A 16,430-nucleotide genomic window follows, 5' to 3' on the forward strand; every position below is an offset into this window, starting at 1 on the left:
GACCGCTGAGCCACCCAGGGTGCCCGTAGGGACAGTTTAATAAGGGTAACACCTACAAAATTCGGGCAGTAGGAAAACCCTAAGTAATATTGCAATTCCTCAGGTATGGTTTCTAGACCTGAAGGTATGAAGAGAGGGAATGGTTACCACATTCAGAAGACAAGACCAGTCTGTGTGAAGAGTATTACCTGACATATAAGAACATCCAGGGAAAGGTTTGGCCAGCCTACAGCATGTTCTCAGGAAATGATTTAGAGGAATAAGTTTCCTGACTTCATTTTCCCTCCCTCCACTCTGTGTTGTTTAGATCCATGATGAGAAGGGATAAGGGAATCCCTGTCATGTAGATTACATAACCCAGTTTCTCAGAAACAGACCAAGCAGGGGAAAGGTATAGTATGCTTGGAGTCAAGGGTTCGGGATTAGGGAAAAATTGAAGATTTCCAGCATGGTGAATTGATATAGCAATGTCACTGCATAATCTTCGATATTCAGAACTTCAAAACTCATTTTGCCTCTTTAGAATGTAATATGTATTGCAAAATTGCCATAATTCAACAGCATATGGATTTTGGACAATGTTTCGCAAAATGTGGAAAGTATTTAGGAATATAAACTAAGGCTTGGAATAGTTCCTGTTTTCTAGCTCTTTAATTTTTGTCTTTTAAGTTTCCATGTCCTTCTCAAAATTAAGAGGTGACTTTATACTAGAAAATGTATGAAAACAAACAAACTACAGATTAAAACTACCCTAATTAAAAAGTCACTTTTTCCAAAATGTAAAAGTTCTGTTGGTTTTCATAGGGCGAATTTAAATTGCCTCACCCCATGGCAGCCTAGAAAAATTAGATGTCTCATTTATCTTCATAAAGACCAAATACTTTCAACGGAGCAATGATTCTTTGCACAGCAAATTAAGCTATTTAACTATGCTCCTATGGTCACCGAGTATTTTTAAAGCCACCTTAAAATTAATACTTTATGTATTAAAAAGAAACGTTTTAAATTGCTGAAGTATAGTTGACATACAATGTTATATCAGTTGACATACAAGTGTACAGCATACTGATTTGACAATGCTATACATTACAGAATGGTTGCCACAATAAATGTAGTCACCATCTGTAATACAATTATTACAATATTATTGACTATATCCCCTATTCTGTACTTTTTTATCTTCATGACTTACTTATTTTACAACTGGAATTTTATACCTCATACTCCCCTTCACCTATTTTTCCCAGCCCCATAACATAAATATGTTACATTTTTATGAACTTTTCCAATATTCACTTTGTTGTGGGGTTTAGAATATTTCTTATATGTGTGGTTTTGTTTTCATACAATCTGTAAAATAGAGAAGGGTGTGTAATGTTTAGTGAGACTGACAGTAATGAAAATTGAAGGTTGTTTCTAGTTCTTAAAATGGATTGTTATTGTCTTTAGAGAAGTCATTTATCTGTTTTTTAGGTCATCCTTTTTAAAAAAAATATTTTATTTATCTATTATGAAAGATACACAGAAAGAGAGGCAGAGACCTAGGCAGAGGGAGAAGCAGGCTCCTCACAGAGAGCCCGATGTGGGACTCGATCCCAGATCCCGGGATGACGCCCTGAGCTAAAGGCAGATGTTCAATTGCTGAGTCACTCAGGCATCCTGTTTTTTAGGTCATCTTTAAAAAGGGGAATCTGCATTAAGATTTCTTTGAATCTTAGTATACTGAAGTTTTCTGCATACATACTCAAGGGTTAATATTTAGCTGTGTTCAGGCTGATCCAGCCCCTTTTTTCTTCTTTTCATTTTTTTAAACTAATTTTTACTTTTAAATGCATTGATCAACATTTTTAAAAACACAAACTAAGCAACTAGTAAGTATATCCAATTATTTACAGAATATAGTTTACACTGTTATTATCATGAATATGTGTATTTTTGTTCCACTCTTAAATTTGCTATCAGATTGCTAGTATGATATATATAACACATAATATTATTTACCTGTTCTATAGATTTATATAAATTCATTATATGTGTATATGCTCAGTAAAATAAAAAGTTGCTTTTAAAACTATCAAGTTACTCTGTCTTGGATTGGAAGACTGAGATGGTAAAGATTACAATTCTGTCTAAATTGATCTACAGATTTAACACATTCCCAATCAAAATTCCAGCAGAAATTTTCATAGATAAAGGCAAGCTGATTTTAAGTTATACAAAAAGGTAAAGGAATTAGAATGGTCAAAAATTTTTGAAAAAACAGAAGAAGAAATTTTCTAAAATCAGCATCTGATTTTAAGTTACTTATTAGTGAAGAGAGAGACACACATAGATTGATGGAATAGAAGAGAGAGTCCAGAAATAGACCCACACTAAATTGGTGAATCGAGTTTTGACAAAGGTACAAAGCAAATAAATGAAAAAGGATTTTTTTAAAAAATAGAAATACACTTCCAAAGATATGGATCTTAACCTAAACTTCATACCTGACAGAAAATGATTCAAAAAATGGGTCATAAGTCTAAATGTAAAATGTATAACTAGAAAGACTTTAGAAGAAAACAAAAATATTTGTTACTTGAGCTTAGATAGAGTTAGACATGACACCAGAAGCACACTCATGGTAGAATGATATACATAAAAGCAAACAATAAATTGGACTCCATCAAAATTAGAAAAACAAAAAACACTGCATAAAACTCTTAAAGAATGAAAAGACAGGGGTGCCTGGGTGGCTCAGTTGGCTAAGTGGCTGACTCTTGATTTCAGCTCAAGTCATGATCTGAGGGTCCTCTTGTGCCCTGCATTGGCTCCATGCTCAGTGGGGAGTCTGCTTGAGGAATCTCTCTTTCTCTCTCCCTCTGCCCCTCCTGCCGCTCATGCTCTCTCTCTCTCTCTCTCTCTCAGTAAATAAATAAATCTTTAAAAAAAAAAAGAATGGAAAGACAAGTCATGGCCTGGTTAGAAAACACGCCAGACGAAGCACATATGTGACAAAGGATTTTTATCCAGAATACATAAAGAACTCTTTACACTCAACAGTAAAAAAAAAAAAAAAAAAAAAAAAAAAACACCTAATTTATAAATGGGCAAAAAACTTGGATGGTTGCTTCACTATAAAAGATATATTAATATCAATAACATGATATTTTAATTAATAATATGAAAATAGAGTCCACATTATCAGCCATTAGGGAATGCAAAATAAAACTATGGTGCATTGTTACCACCTATGTGTTGAAAGGAGTAAAAGAAGAAATACTATCAATATCAAATGCTGACAAGAATGCGGAGCATTGAATCTCTCCTGTATTACTACTGAGAATGCAAAATGGCACAGCCACTCTAGAAAACGGTCTGGCATTTGCTAATAAAATGAAACTTAAACTTACCATATGACCCCTTCATGTCACTTTTAGGTATTTACCATACAAAATTGAAAATGTAATTTTCACAAAAACCTATATACTCTTTTTTTATAGGAATATTTAATAATGTCCCAATTCAGCCTTACAATAAAGTGTTATTTGACCAAAAAAATGACTGAACTATTGATGAACACAAAATATTGAGATGAATCTCAAGGGCATTATCCTGAGTGAAACAAGCTGGTCTGAAAAGGTTATGTACTTTATAATTTGACTTTTATGATGTTTTCTAAAGGACAAAACTATGGTAAAGGAGAAAAGATTACTGTTTGCCAGAAGTTGGGGTGAGGGGAGGGTGGAACTGTGGAGACATGAACCTTATTGCATAGATGATGTAAGCAGAACAAGTTAAGAGCAGACATAGTTTTTTGACACAAGTGAAGTCATTTTTTGCACCACACCCCCACCCCATTTCCACTCTTTTCTGATCTATGCCCTACCTGTTCTACTTGCCCAAGCACATTGTAGAAATTCCTAGGAGGTGTCAGAATTACAAAGAAATGCAAAAACCTCAGAGGCATCTGGGTGGCTTAGTCCATTAAGCACCTGACTTCTGCTCAGGTCATGATCCCAGGACCCTGGGATCAAGCCTGTGTCCAGCTCACTGCTCAGTGGAGAGTCTCCTCCTGCTTCTCCCTCTGCAGCTCCCTTTGCTTGTGCTCTCTTACTCTCTCTCTCTGTCAAATAAATAAATGAAATTCATATATTAAAAAAAAAAGAATGAAAGAAAGGCAAAAATTTCATATGTAAGGATTTTAAAAGAACAAAGGGATTGCCAAAACTAACAGTCTCTACCAGGCCAGGAAATAGCCTAACCACATCAAAGACAATAAATCATTGGTAAAACCCCCAGTGCTGGGGACCCTGGGTATTACAGTCCAAGGTTGAGCCAACAACTCTTGGGTTTAGGATCTCAGGACAGTAAGACCAAGCTCTGTGTTGTGCTCTGCACTCACCTCAGTCTGCTTGGGTTTCTCTCTCCATCTCCCTTTGCCCCTCCCCTCCTCCCTCTCCCTGTGTCTCCATCTCAGTAATAAATAAATTATTAAAAAACAAAACAAAACAAAACAAAAAACCAAACAACCATCTAGTGCATTTTCAAAAGAAAGCAAGACCCTGCATTCCTCACCAGAGATAAAGCGTCCAGGCCCGCACCCATAGTTTAGGCTGGCCCATAGCTCCTTCCCCTAGTCCCATAGTTCCTCTGCTTCCCTATAATGTTCAAGTTTTGGTCCAAAGAGGAGCACTGGCTTCAGTAACATAGCATTGACTGCACAGATAGGTTTGTTTTCTAAGGATGCCTGCCTTTACATGCACTGACAAAGCTCCCCTTTCTGAATCTTCATCCTAAACCCTAAATAAAAACAATCACTCACTCCTGCTCAGGGAGTCACAACTTTGGGAGTTATTCCTTGTGATCTCCTCATTTGCTGCGAGTAAAATTTCCTTTGTGTGACAACTCCACCTGGTGTAGTCCCTCTCTCTAACTCACCCAGGAGCAGACTCAGGTTAGTTCAGTTAGAAAGATTACCTGAAGGAAATGGAGGTCTTAACAAATGTAATACCAAGGTCATACGAGTAGGTCATACGATTTCCAAAATGTCTTTGGCAATTACTACTGATCCTTTAAAAACTTGAATTAAAAATCTCATGGTTCAAATATCACAAGTAATTTGGATTCTTTATTTCCACTTCACTATTGTTATTGTTGTTTTAATTTAATGAAGGTTATTCTAGCAAGGCTTTAATGAAGGTTATTCTGGCAAGGCTAAACAGAGTTATGTTGTACTCTACTGAGATTCATCAGCTGGGGAAAATTAGAGTTGTTTAATTAATTAATTTATATTATTATTATTATTAATTATTATTATTATTGAGAGGGGGAGAGAGAGAGTGGAAGGAGGGGCAAAGGGAGAGGAACAAGTTCATGCAGACTCCATGCCCAGCATGGCACCTGACAGGAGGCTCCATCCCAGGACCCTGAGATCATGGCCTGAGCTGAAATCAAGAGTCAGATGCTTAACTGACTGAACCACCCAGGCACCCCAAGTTCTTCAACTGATTTAATGCACTGTTTTCAAATGTGTTGATTATGTTCTTTTGAAAGAAAAATGAACAACTGTTTGTTGTGGAGCATTTGCCTCTCTTCTGAGTTTATCAGTGTCCCCTCCAGGAAACCATTGGATCCTGCTGTCCTCCAATGTTACCGTGTCACACAAAGATTCCTCCAGACTCCTTTACCTGTGGGGCCAGAGGAGTGGTAAAGTGCTAGGTGCATTTTGCAACCGATTACTGATGCCATTATTGTATCTCTCTTACTCTCCTCCAGTTTCCACTACTTCAATGATTTCTTATCTCACACCTTTCTTTGTTCACATTTCTTTGCCTCCAGCCAGCTTCCTTCTGCCCTATGGAGCCCTCTCCAGTTGTGAACAAGGTACTCTAACGGATGTGGTTCATTCTCAGGTCAATATTCTTTTCTTTCTTTTCAAACCTGAAAATATAGTTATCTATAGTGCTATTTCTAACAACTTTAAAGCTGAGTTATTATTATTCATCTTTCTTTTTCACTGCAAAGAATGCTCTGAATTTAATACTTCTTTCCCACTGTTATCTTAATGTTTTTTTAAACTATGCTTACTAATTTTTTTTAAAGATTTTATTTATTTATTCATGAGAGACAGACAGAGAGAGAGAGAGAGAGGCAGAATCACAGGCAGAGGGAAAAGCAGGCTCCATGCAGGGAGTCCGACGTGGGACTCGATCCTGGGTCTCCAGGATCATGCCCTGGGCTGAAGGCGGCGCTAAACCACTGAGCCACGTGGGCTGCCTCTAATTCTTATTTTTCAAAGTTTCACTTGTCATTTATAAAACCTTGTATTTCAGCCAAAAGAAACCCCACAAAATAATGTCTATAAAAATAGCAAATAAAATATATTAACATTTAACACCATACATTAGATATTATACAAAAGATACTTTAATAGCCTATTATACGAAAGAGGAAACATGCATTGAGAAATTAAGACCTGCGCAAAACATGAAGTCATGGTGCTGGTATTTGAGCCAGTGGGTCAGGTTCTAGAATTCCAACTCTTAAATTTTACTTTTACCTGCAAAGGTATGTACAAATGTCCATGACTCCACTCCTGTTCTTCAAAAACACTGAAGTCTAATTCAGAAGGAAAACTCAAATTCAGCATATCAGATACACCTGTAATAAACTTTCTTTCCCACACAATCCAGTCTTCATATTATTTCTTTTCTCAATCTCTGATCATTCACTCGGTTAGGAAAATTCTAAAATGTCATTTTTAGGGTTACTCTGACATCTCCCCTTATTTCATTTCAGGCCCTCTTTTATTCTTAACTGGGCTTTTTTTGTCTCTAATCTCATCTGTATGAAATCTTCCACTGCATGAATCCTATACAGTCTTTCTGCCCTCGTGTTTTGGCAATCTGGACAGTAATTTTGGTGCCGGCCTGACCTATCACTGGCTTTCTGAGTAATACGGTGCCTTATTGCTTCTCTACTAAGAAATCTTTTTAAATGTGATATATAGAGTCTTAATAGTTCTTTTCATGAAGAATAAGGATGATGTCTTTATTTTCCTCACCCCCTAATATCACTGTTATAGAGATCAAATAAGAGAATATATAGAAATGCCATTTAAAACCTTATAAAGTACACAAATATGCTTTTATATGCTGCTTAGACTGAATATTCAGAAGCAAACATTTTCCTTGTCTCTTCTTCATATTCATCTCATTGTCTTGTTACTCACCTAAGAATGCCCCTTCTTCACTCTTTTTAGTGACTTGTTTTTTATTCTCCTTTTTCAACTTGATTGAAAAACTTTCATTCACTTGTTAGAAAGTGGTTTTTTTTTGTTCTCTTTTTTTTTTATTAGAAAGTGTTTTATTATCACTTAGCTTTTTAGCCTTATATATAAAATCTGTCCCATTTCTTCCTTCCCTTTTCCAGGAAATTCCTTCTCCCATTAATTTCTGTTGAAAGCTAATTAACAATCCTTCTCCTCAATACTGCACCTCTAATTTATTTTCTTATTCTAATCAGCTAGCAACTGTTATACACTGTGTCAGCTTTCTGGTCAAGGAGTTTGAGTCACTGGTCTGTTTTTTTAGAATGGGAGTTCTGCGTTTCCTAGAGATTTGGGGACTCCTCCTGTCACTATCATAACCTTAGAAACTGCTGTTTAAGTTGCTGTGAATTGGAGTCAGGAATCTGGGTTCAAATCCAGTATTTTTTTTCACTTCAAATAATTAGGCAAATCACTTACTATTTCTGAATCTTAATTCTTTCAACTGGAAGAAAAATCCCACAAAGGCCAAGTTCTTAGAGTGAAAATGAGGATTGAAGGAATATTTTCACATGAAGTATATGACTATGGCCTTATATTAAAGGTTCAATTAATGTGTATTTTACTTTACCTTTATAAAGAAGAAAGATACTGAAGCACAAAGACATTTCTGTTTGATCTATCCATGGAAGAAGTTTTGTTTGTTGTTTTCCTTTTTTTCAAATGAAGGAGTATTAATATAAAAAACCTAATCTTTTTTTCAATAAAATATGGCCTGGGATATGGAAATCTCTGTACTTGGCCTCCTAAAATTTCCTCTACATCTAGTTCACCCTATGAAGTGAGACATGTCTGCAAGAACCCTAAGATTTACTTACATAAAATTATGTAATATCAAAAATATTTCAGATGGCATTCAACCACTTTATATTTATCTACATGTATATATACACATATGTGCATAAATAAGTTTATTCACTTATAAAATGATTTGCTAACACTTCTTGATCTTAAGCAATTTGTTAAATCTTGGGAATAGAGAAAATGAATACATTGTTCCAAACATAGATAGCTTAATATCTAGTAGGAGAGACAGATAGACATTACCTCTTTTTCTCTCCCTCTCTTTCTCCCTGTCACCTAGCGATTATTCATTTATCTTTCTATCCATTTACTGACTTATCTATCAGTTGCTCATCTATTGATTGATCTATTAAAATTTAAAAGAAAACAGAATATATAGGACCACAGCAGAAAAGCAGTTAATCAAGTTTAAGGTCAGGACAGAGCTCCTAGAGGAGGTGACTTCTAACCTAAAATTGGAATGATGGGTAGCAATGTGTGGAGGCTGTATACACCCTAAAGACTGTAAGAAATTTCTAAAGGGCTTTGGACAAATCCTAAAGTTGATAATTCCATTTATTTAGCCTTTAATTTTGAGAAATTTCAAATGAAGAAATGTTTTAAGTTTAGTGCAATAAATATTGTATATTTCTATATTTCTTACCTGTATTCACTCCTTGTTCATGTTTGGCCACACTTATTTTCTCTTATTTATTTGTTTCAAGTATGTATGTATTGGTGTATGCGTATAAAAATATATGTATATGTAACATATTTACATATGTGTGCATATAGTTACACATCTTCCTCTTTTGAAGAATTATTTTAAAGCATATTCAAACCTTGTGCCATTTAACCTTTACAAACTAAAACTCTAAATAATATGTGTCTCCTAAGAATACAAAGGACAGTATACAAAGAATCCTCTTTCAGTTTTCACTAGAATTCCCCAATTGTTAACATTTTACTAATATGCTTTGCAGTTCTCTCTCTATATATAACTCATATTATTTTTTCTGAAACATTTGAGAACAAGTTACAAAGATGATGGCCCTCAAACTTCAGTGCATTTCAAGAAAACAGATTCTCTTATGTAACTGTGGCCAACTGATAAAAATTTCCTGATCTGATGCATTACTATTATCTAATTTACAGAGCTTAATCAGATTTCACCATATGTACCAATAGCGATCTTTAAAAAAAATCTATGATTTTTTTATCTTGGGATCGCATATTACATTTAGTTGACATATTGCTGTAGTTTAATGTGTTTGTCTTTCATGAACTTGCTTATAGGAACCTACCAATATAACCCTGATACTGACATTTTTTAAAGAATGTAAGACTGCAGGGCTCCTGGGTGGTTCATTTAGTTCAATTTTAGAGTCTTGATTTCAGCTGGGGTCATGATCTCAGGGTGTTCGGATTGAGCCCAACATCAGACTCTGAATGCAGTCCCCTTGGGATTTTTTTCCTCTCCCACTCCCTCCACCCCTCCTTCTGCTCATGTGTATGTACTCTTTCTAAAATAAGCAAATAAAATCTTTAAAAAAAAATAATTGTAGAATAAAGCTCAGTTTTGGGTGGTCTGATGTTGCAGTTCCACAGATGCCATTCTGTATTCTTCTCAGTGCACCTATCTAGGGTCATGTGATGCTGTTCTTTCCCACAACTAGTGGTACTCACTTTGATTATATGCTTCTCCACTATACTGCTTTTTCCTTTATGACTTATAAGTAACTTGTGGGACTACCTTGCGGCTTTATAAATTATGTTGTTTTCCATCAAGCTTTCATCCACTTGTTACTGCATCCATTGATGGCCCTTGCTGAATCAATTTTTTTAATTAAGGATTCCAAGTAGTGATTTACTATGTCTTTCATTGTACTTTTCTTTGGCATCCCACTCAAAGGATGAGGTTTCCTTTATCCTCTAATTATCTACTAACCTATGCATTTATGGACTCATGACTTCACATTTTATTAAATTAGCTTTAATGTGTTATGATCATTTTTTAGTTTTGATAATAGTTCAGATTTATTCACTAGGAGATCCATCAAAATGGGTGGTGTGCCATTTTGAGAAACCTTTAGTGCTATGCTTATACATTGGCTCTAAAAAGAGGGTGGGAGGGGCTTTATTTAAAATATTTGCTGATTTTAATGGTGTAAATATTCCTACCATTGATAATTTTAATCTACCATCACTAAACATGAGCTTGGAAAGACAGATTTACAGTCTCCCATTATAAGTGGCCTATAAATAAAATTGGGAAGATACCTATAACCTACTCTCACAAGTCAGTATAAGCCAAGTCTAACATAATGCATGTCTCCATCATTTTTTATAGTTTCTTTACTTTCTGGTAAACAAGATGTTCCAGGCTTATCTTGTATTATTCCTTTCCGAGCTCTGGAGTCAGCCATATCTTCAGGGGGCCTTAGGCTAACTGGTCCAACTTGGTTGACTCTTTTTCCACGCATTTCTCTGCCTCACCCAAGCTAGTCTAAGAATGACCTATGACAATGATAAAAGCAAAAAAAGAGAGGAAGCCCACATTTGCATGTGCTTTCTAAGCTTCTTGCATTATATAAGCTATGATCTCGGGATCCCTGGGTGGCGCAGCGGTTTGGCGCCTGCCTTTGGCCCAGGGCGTGATCCTGGAGACTCGGGATCGAATCCCACATCGGGCTCCCTGTGCATGGAGCCTGCTTCTCCCTCTGCCTATGTCTCTGCCTCTCTCTATTTCTCTCTCTGTGACTATCATAAATAAATTAAAAAATTAAAAAAAAATAAGCTATGATCTCAATATCAAAAACAAGTCATAAAATCAAGCCCAGTCTTCCGAGGTAGAATGAATTGATTCTCCTAAAGTGAGAAGGCATCATAAAGTTACATGGCAAAGGGCATGGACACAGGAGGGGTGAAAAATAATTGTTGACCATGGTTCAGTCTAAGAAATAGCTATGTATTATTGTCTGATCATTGTCTTAACTATATCCCAACGATATTGCTATACAGTGTTTTCATTATCTTTGTTTTTAGAAATTCTATAATTTATCAGTGTATATCCCTATCACTCAAGAAAAATTTTAAAAGCCATATATAAATAATTTATATGTAAATAAGTATATATGTATATGTTTTATATTAGTTTTCAAATAGAAAGACTGCTTTTTTCAATATGGCAATTAATTTTTAGTTTTATTGCATGGTGATTAAAGGTGGTTGTTCATATTATTTTGCCAAATTAATTTATATTTTTACATGTGGCTTATATGACAAAATATTTTAGCTATTCCACATGTTTTTAAAAAGAAGCTGTAATCAAAAAAAAAAAAAAAAAAAAAAAAAAAAAAAGAAGCTGTAATCTTCATTATCTATAAAATTTATTATTTATATTGTTAGGTCTTTTATAGATTTGTTTTTCTTCATCTAATTAATATAACTTGTATTTAGAATTATGAGTTGAATTTTTCAATTATTTATAATTTTGTCCATTTCTCCTTACATTTAAAAAAATTCTGATTTATGGATATTATTAATTTATTTGCTACTCAGATTTCTTTTGATTTTATTATCTTTTAAGATTTTATTTTGTATTCATGAGAGACACAGAGAGAGGCATAGACATAAGCAGAGGGAGAAATGAGTGAGACTTGGTCTCAGGGATCATGAGCTGAGCCAAAGGCAGAAGCCACCTAGGTGCCCACTACACAGAGTTCTTAATTGTTATGTTTTTATTATCAAATAAAACCATTAGTATAATGAAGCCCCCATCTTTGTTCAGCTAGCTTCTTTTTAATTTGAATTCAAACTAAATAACAGATCACAGTCCCTTCCTTTTTATTGTTTACATTGCTTACCATTTATTCTTAATCTTGTATGAATCATCCCTCCAAAACTTTTTACAGAAAACAATTGGATTTTACTATGTAATCTTATTGTTTTCATTTAATAGGAGAATCAAATCCATTTATGTATTGTATATATGTATTAATAACACGAGAATGATTGGTTCCTATTCTCTTATATTTTTATATGGCTTATGCTTCATTTACTAAGCTTATATTTATTCTTTCTCTATGTCTTTTGTTAATATTATTTTAAATTTTGCTTTGGTATTTAGGAAGGTTTTTTATCTACTAGTTATATTTATAATAATACCTATTACAAAGTTCTAGTCCTCTTTTACTTTTCTTAAACTTCAAATCTTTTGTCAGTATTAAATGATATATTTTGAATTTAATTTAGTACTTCTACATTAGTCTAACTCTTTTCCATTTTTCCTTTTTTCTCTCTCATTTTCTTAATTTTTAGTGGAATTTTATATTCTAATATGTCATAGCATCATAGCATTTACACAATATTTTTACATCTTTGTTTCCATGTTGTTCTATTTTTAACTTTTTGAGGAAACTTCATACTGTTTTCCAGGGTAGCTACACCAGTTTGCATTCCCAACAGTGTGAAACAATATCTGTCATTTCCTATGTTAGTTAAGTTTAGTCATTCTGACAGGTGTGAAATGGTATCTCATTGCTGTTTTGATTTCTTTTTCCCTGATGGTGAGAAATGTTGAGTATCTTTTCCTGTGTCTATTAGCCATCTGGATGTCTTCTTTGAAAAATGTATATTCATGTCTTCTTCCCATTCCTTAACTAGATTATTTGATTTTTTTGGTGTTGACTAAGTTGGTTTTGCTAAATTCTTTATAGATTTTTTATACTAACCCTTTATCAGTTATGTAATTTGCAAATATATTCTCCTATCCTGTAGGCTGCCTTTTAGTTTTGTTGATTGTTCACTGTACAGAAGTTTTTTATCTTGATAAAATCCCAATAGTTTATTTTTGCTTTTGTTTCCTTTCATTGAGTTTCATAAAAATATTTATCCACTTATGTCTTGTGGAAGAGGAAACTGAGGATAAACAGGATATTCTGTTCTTCATTATACAATATATTTTACCTGGAGCCTAAGATCAAAGAATTTCATCTTTATCTTTAACATCGAATAATTCAGCTAGTATAGGCCTGACAGTTGATCATCTGGGCCAATTTTGAGATAAGCAGTAATTTTTAAAAACATATTTTTATCAGATACTCCAATTATACATATACTAGATATTTTAGCTTGCATTATCTATCATTTTCTGTATGACATCTTTCACTTTTTATTCTTGTTTTAATTATTTTTACATTTTTTATTTTTATAATTTTAGTCTGATCTGTTTTCTCTTAAGAAACCTGAAATTCACCATTTATTTCTGATTTTATTTTGTTCTTTTAATTTTTTTTAATTTATTTAACTCACATTAAGTTTTTGTTTTGTTTTGTTTTGTACATATCTTTTTAAAGTTTTTGAATTTCCAGTTTGAGGTATTTTTGCCTAGGTATAAATGGCTGTTTAAAGAGATGTAATTTAGATTGCAATAATATTGTTTCAGTTTTCGTTTGCTCTTGGTTGCTCTTTAGGGATAATTTTTAACCCAAGAGAAGTGGCTAACTCCTGGACTTGGGCAGGAAAAATACAAGATTACATGGAACATCTTGGTCCATGAAAGAAATAAAGATGTGACTGAAAAATAACGGAGACATTATTCTCTGAACTAATAGTAATAAGATTCTTAGTAGGATTGCTAATTGTATTTCTTAATTTAAGTGTGCTCTCTTTTGTTGGCAAAGTGAAGTACGGGTTCTTTAATCAACTGTGCCATTTTGAAGAATTGAATTTGTATATTTTCTGATTTTTTATTATATTTTTAAATTTTGTTTCTGCCTGATTCTTCATTCTCAGCTTTGTTTCCTTCTTTTCTTTTGCCATCACACCTACAAAGGACACTTTCCCTATTCAAGTAAACCCAATTTTCTGGAGGTAATGCCTTTCCTACATTTCAAACTCAGTTCCTTTCTTTTGATTCCCTAATTGCAATATCTGAACCTCTACATACTATATCTATTCCAAATATTTACGTTGTACTCTTGTTCTGCAGATAATTTAATATGGATCTCAACACTCAAAATATCATGCTCAGCAAATCCTCCTATTTCCTATGAAGTTTCCACCTAATCCATGAATGGTCTTTGGACTATTTTCCTACTATCAACATAAGTGTAAGCTATGAGTAGTTTGACTTATCATCTTTGCTCTATATGTGTGTATTTTGTGTGTGGAGGGCTAATGGATTTCTGCAGCCACCCTTGAAAACTTAGATTATGAAAACCTAGAAAACCTAGATTATTGTGGTTTTGAAATATTGCTCTGGCTAAATGTATGAAATGGAAGATGAGGGTAGTGATGCCCTAGGGCAGAGTAAAAGTTTCAATATATTACAACAATTAGAGAAATAAAAAAAAATATGGCCAGAACATACAATGTTGTCTGAAATTAGATAACTTAAACAAAAGAAAAAAATTATCAGTCACTCCTTGGCTAGTTTGGAATTAGTGATTAATGAGATGCTGGATATCCAGAAAATACTCTGATATGAGAAATTCATTATTGGTTTATCTGGAAGGGACACTACCTGTCTCAACTCTATTTGTACACAGTAAGTCAATGAGGAATTTAAGCCAGATAAAAACAAATACCTATTTTTATGATATGCCTTCTATGGAATTCTATGCCAAAAATTATTTAGAAATAATATATTTAATTTCCACAGTAACAGTATAATTAGTACTAATTTGCAGATGAAGAAATTGTTTCTCAGAAAGGTTAGGTTTTAAATATTATGCTCATGGCAAAATAGTAAATAAAAAGTGAAGAATTATTAGAAGTTAAATCTAAGTACAATTATATTTTAAAGGTAAATTAAAATACTAGCAAATAAATAAATACTTTGCTTCACACAAGTTGATAGACAATAGTAAAGCCAGTAAATCTGAGTTTGTAACTTTCATTGCAAGAATTTCCACATCTAAATTGCAAACAGTATTTTGAAAGGTACATCACAGCATCTTGACATTTTAGTGACTGTCTATAGTACACTTTTCACCCAATCAAGACATGTTAGAATGGGTTTCACCACAGGAAATAGATTAGTTGATTAGGTCAAGCCAGGTCTAGGCAATTCCTGTTTTACAATAAAAGAAAACACTGTGATTTTCTTAACTTAAGTGGATATTGACTTCTACTATGGCGAAGATCAAGATTTATTATCTCAAATGATAGTCAACAGACTGGATGACAACTATTGACTTGGAGGAAATCACAGCAGGCCACTGAACCACCATTGAACCTAAAGAAAGATCTTCTATGTCTCTCACAGCAGGATAAGGCCAATCTTACATCAAGACGATAGACCTTGCCAGGGACAAGGGCTATTAAAATGTCTTTCCATTTATTTGGTTTGTGATGTTCCTCTAATATCTCAGCACTTTAAGGCTGAGAGCAGTTAACTGTAGTATTAGAGTCAGAGATGAGAATGTCCACAGTGATAGGCACATCTTAATTCCTTAGTAGAAATATACTTTATCAGGCATTCAAAATGTTCTCAGTTAATAATGATATAAGTTTAATAATAATAAATAAATAAATTGTAAAACTCATTTATATATCTTTTAGAGTGTTTAATTACCAATAACAGTGTACTATTTCATAAAATATTATTAGATAAAAGGCTATTTTTAAAACTGGAGACAGAATAAAAGGTAAAAACATGTAAACATCTTCTTTATAACTTATATACACAAACCTGACAAATGTAGACCAAAAAATAAGCCTCAATGGAGCTAAATCAAGTAAACACTTTATAGCCATCATTGTTTTTGCTAAGAAGGAAATATAGCATTCCTATTGCCGAAAGGAGGCAAAAAGACAAACTCAAAAATACTAGGCAATAATCCATACACTGTATAGCAAAACATGTAAAGCAAATAGATAAGTAAGAACAAAATGGAAGAAGTGTAAAAATGAGTATGGTAGGCTGAATCCTAAGATAACCCCCAAGATTCCCCATCCTTGGTATAGACATACCTTCTTCCAGTTACTCAAATACTAACATGCTGCTGTGAGGGGATTTTGCACATGTAACTAAAGTATTAGGGTCCTAACCCAGCTGACTTTAAGATTAGAGAAAGTGTTCTCAGTGGAACTAACCTAACTGGATAAGGCCTTAAAGAGACTAGGCTATTTCTGGAGAGGTGACCAGCATATGATGCGTGACTCAACGCAAAAGAAATTCTTCATTTATGGCCTTGAAGATAGAGTTAATGACAAGAATTGTAGTCTCAAGAAGCTGAGAGTAGCCTTGACCAACAGGCAGGGAGGAACTAAATTCTGACAGCAAGCAACCTGAATAAGTTTGGAGAACACTAATTTCCAGATGAGAACAAAG

At 33.8% G+C, this 16,430-nt stretch overlaps 1 long non-coding RNA gene across 2 annotated transcripts in view; it reads left to right on the forward strand.

Annotated features, from left to right (window-relative positions):
- The window catches only part of LOC118353237 (uncharacterized), a 197,527-nt gene that overhangs the window by 87,380 nt on the left and 93,717 nt on the right, over window positions 1-16,430 (forward strand). For both annotated transcript variants that reach the window (XR_007408260.1, XR_004811793.2), the window contains exon 2: window positions 14,085-14,205. This is a non-coding gene — a long non-coding RNA (uncharacterized LOC118353237). The remainder of the gene's footprint in view (window positions 1-14,084; window positions 14,206-16,430) is intronic.

This window comes from Canis lupus, chromosome 34, assembly GCF_003254725.2.
Source record: "Canis lupus dingo isolate Sandy chromosome 34, ASM325472v2, whole genome shotgun sequence".
In the NCBI taxonomy this organism is placed as follows: domain Eukaryota; kingdom Metazoa; phylum Chordata; class Mammalia; order Carnivora; family Canidae; genus Canis; species Canis lupus.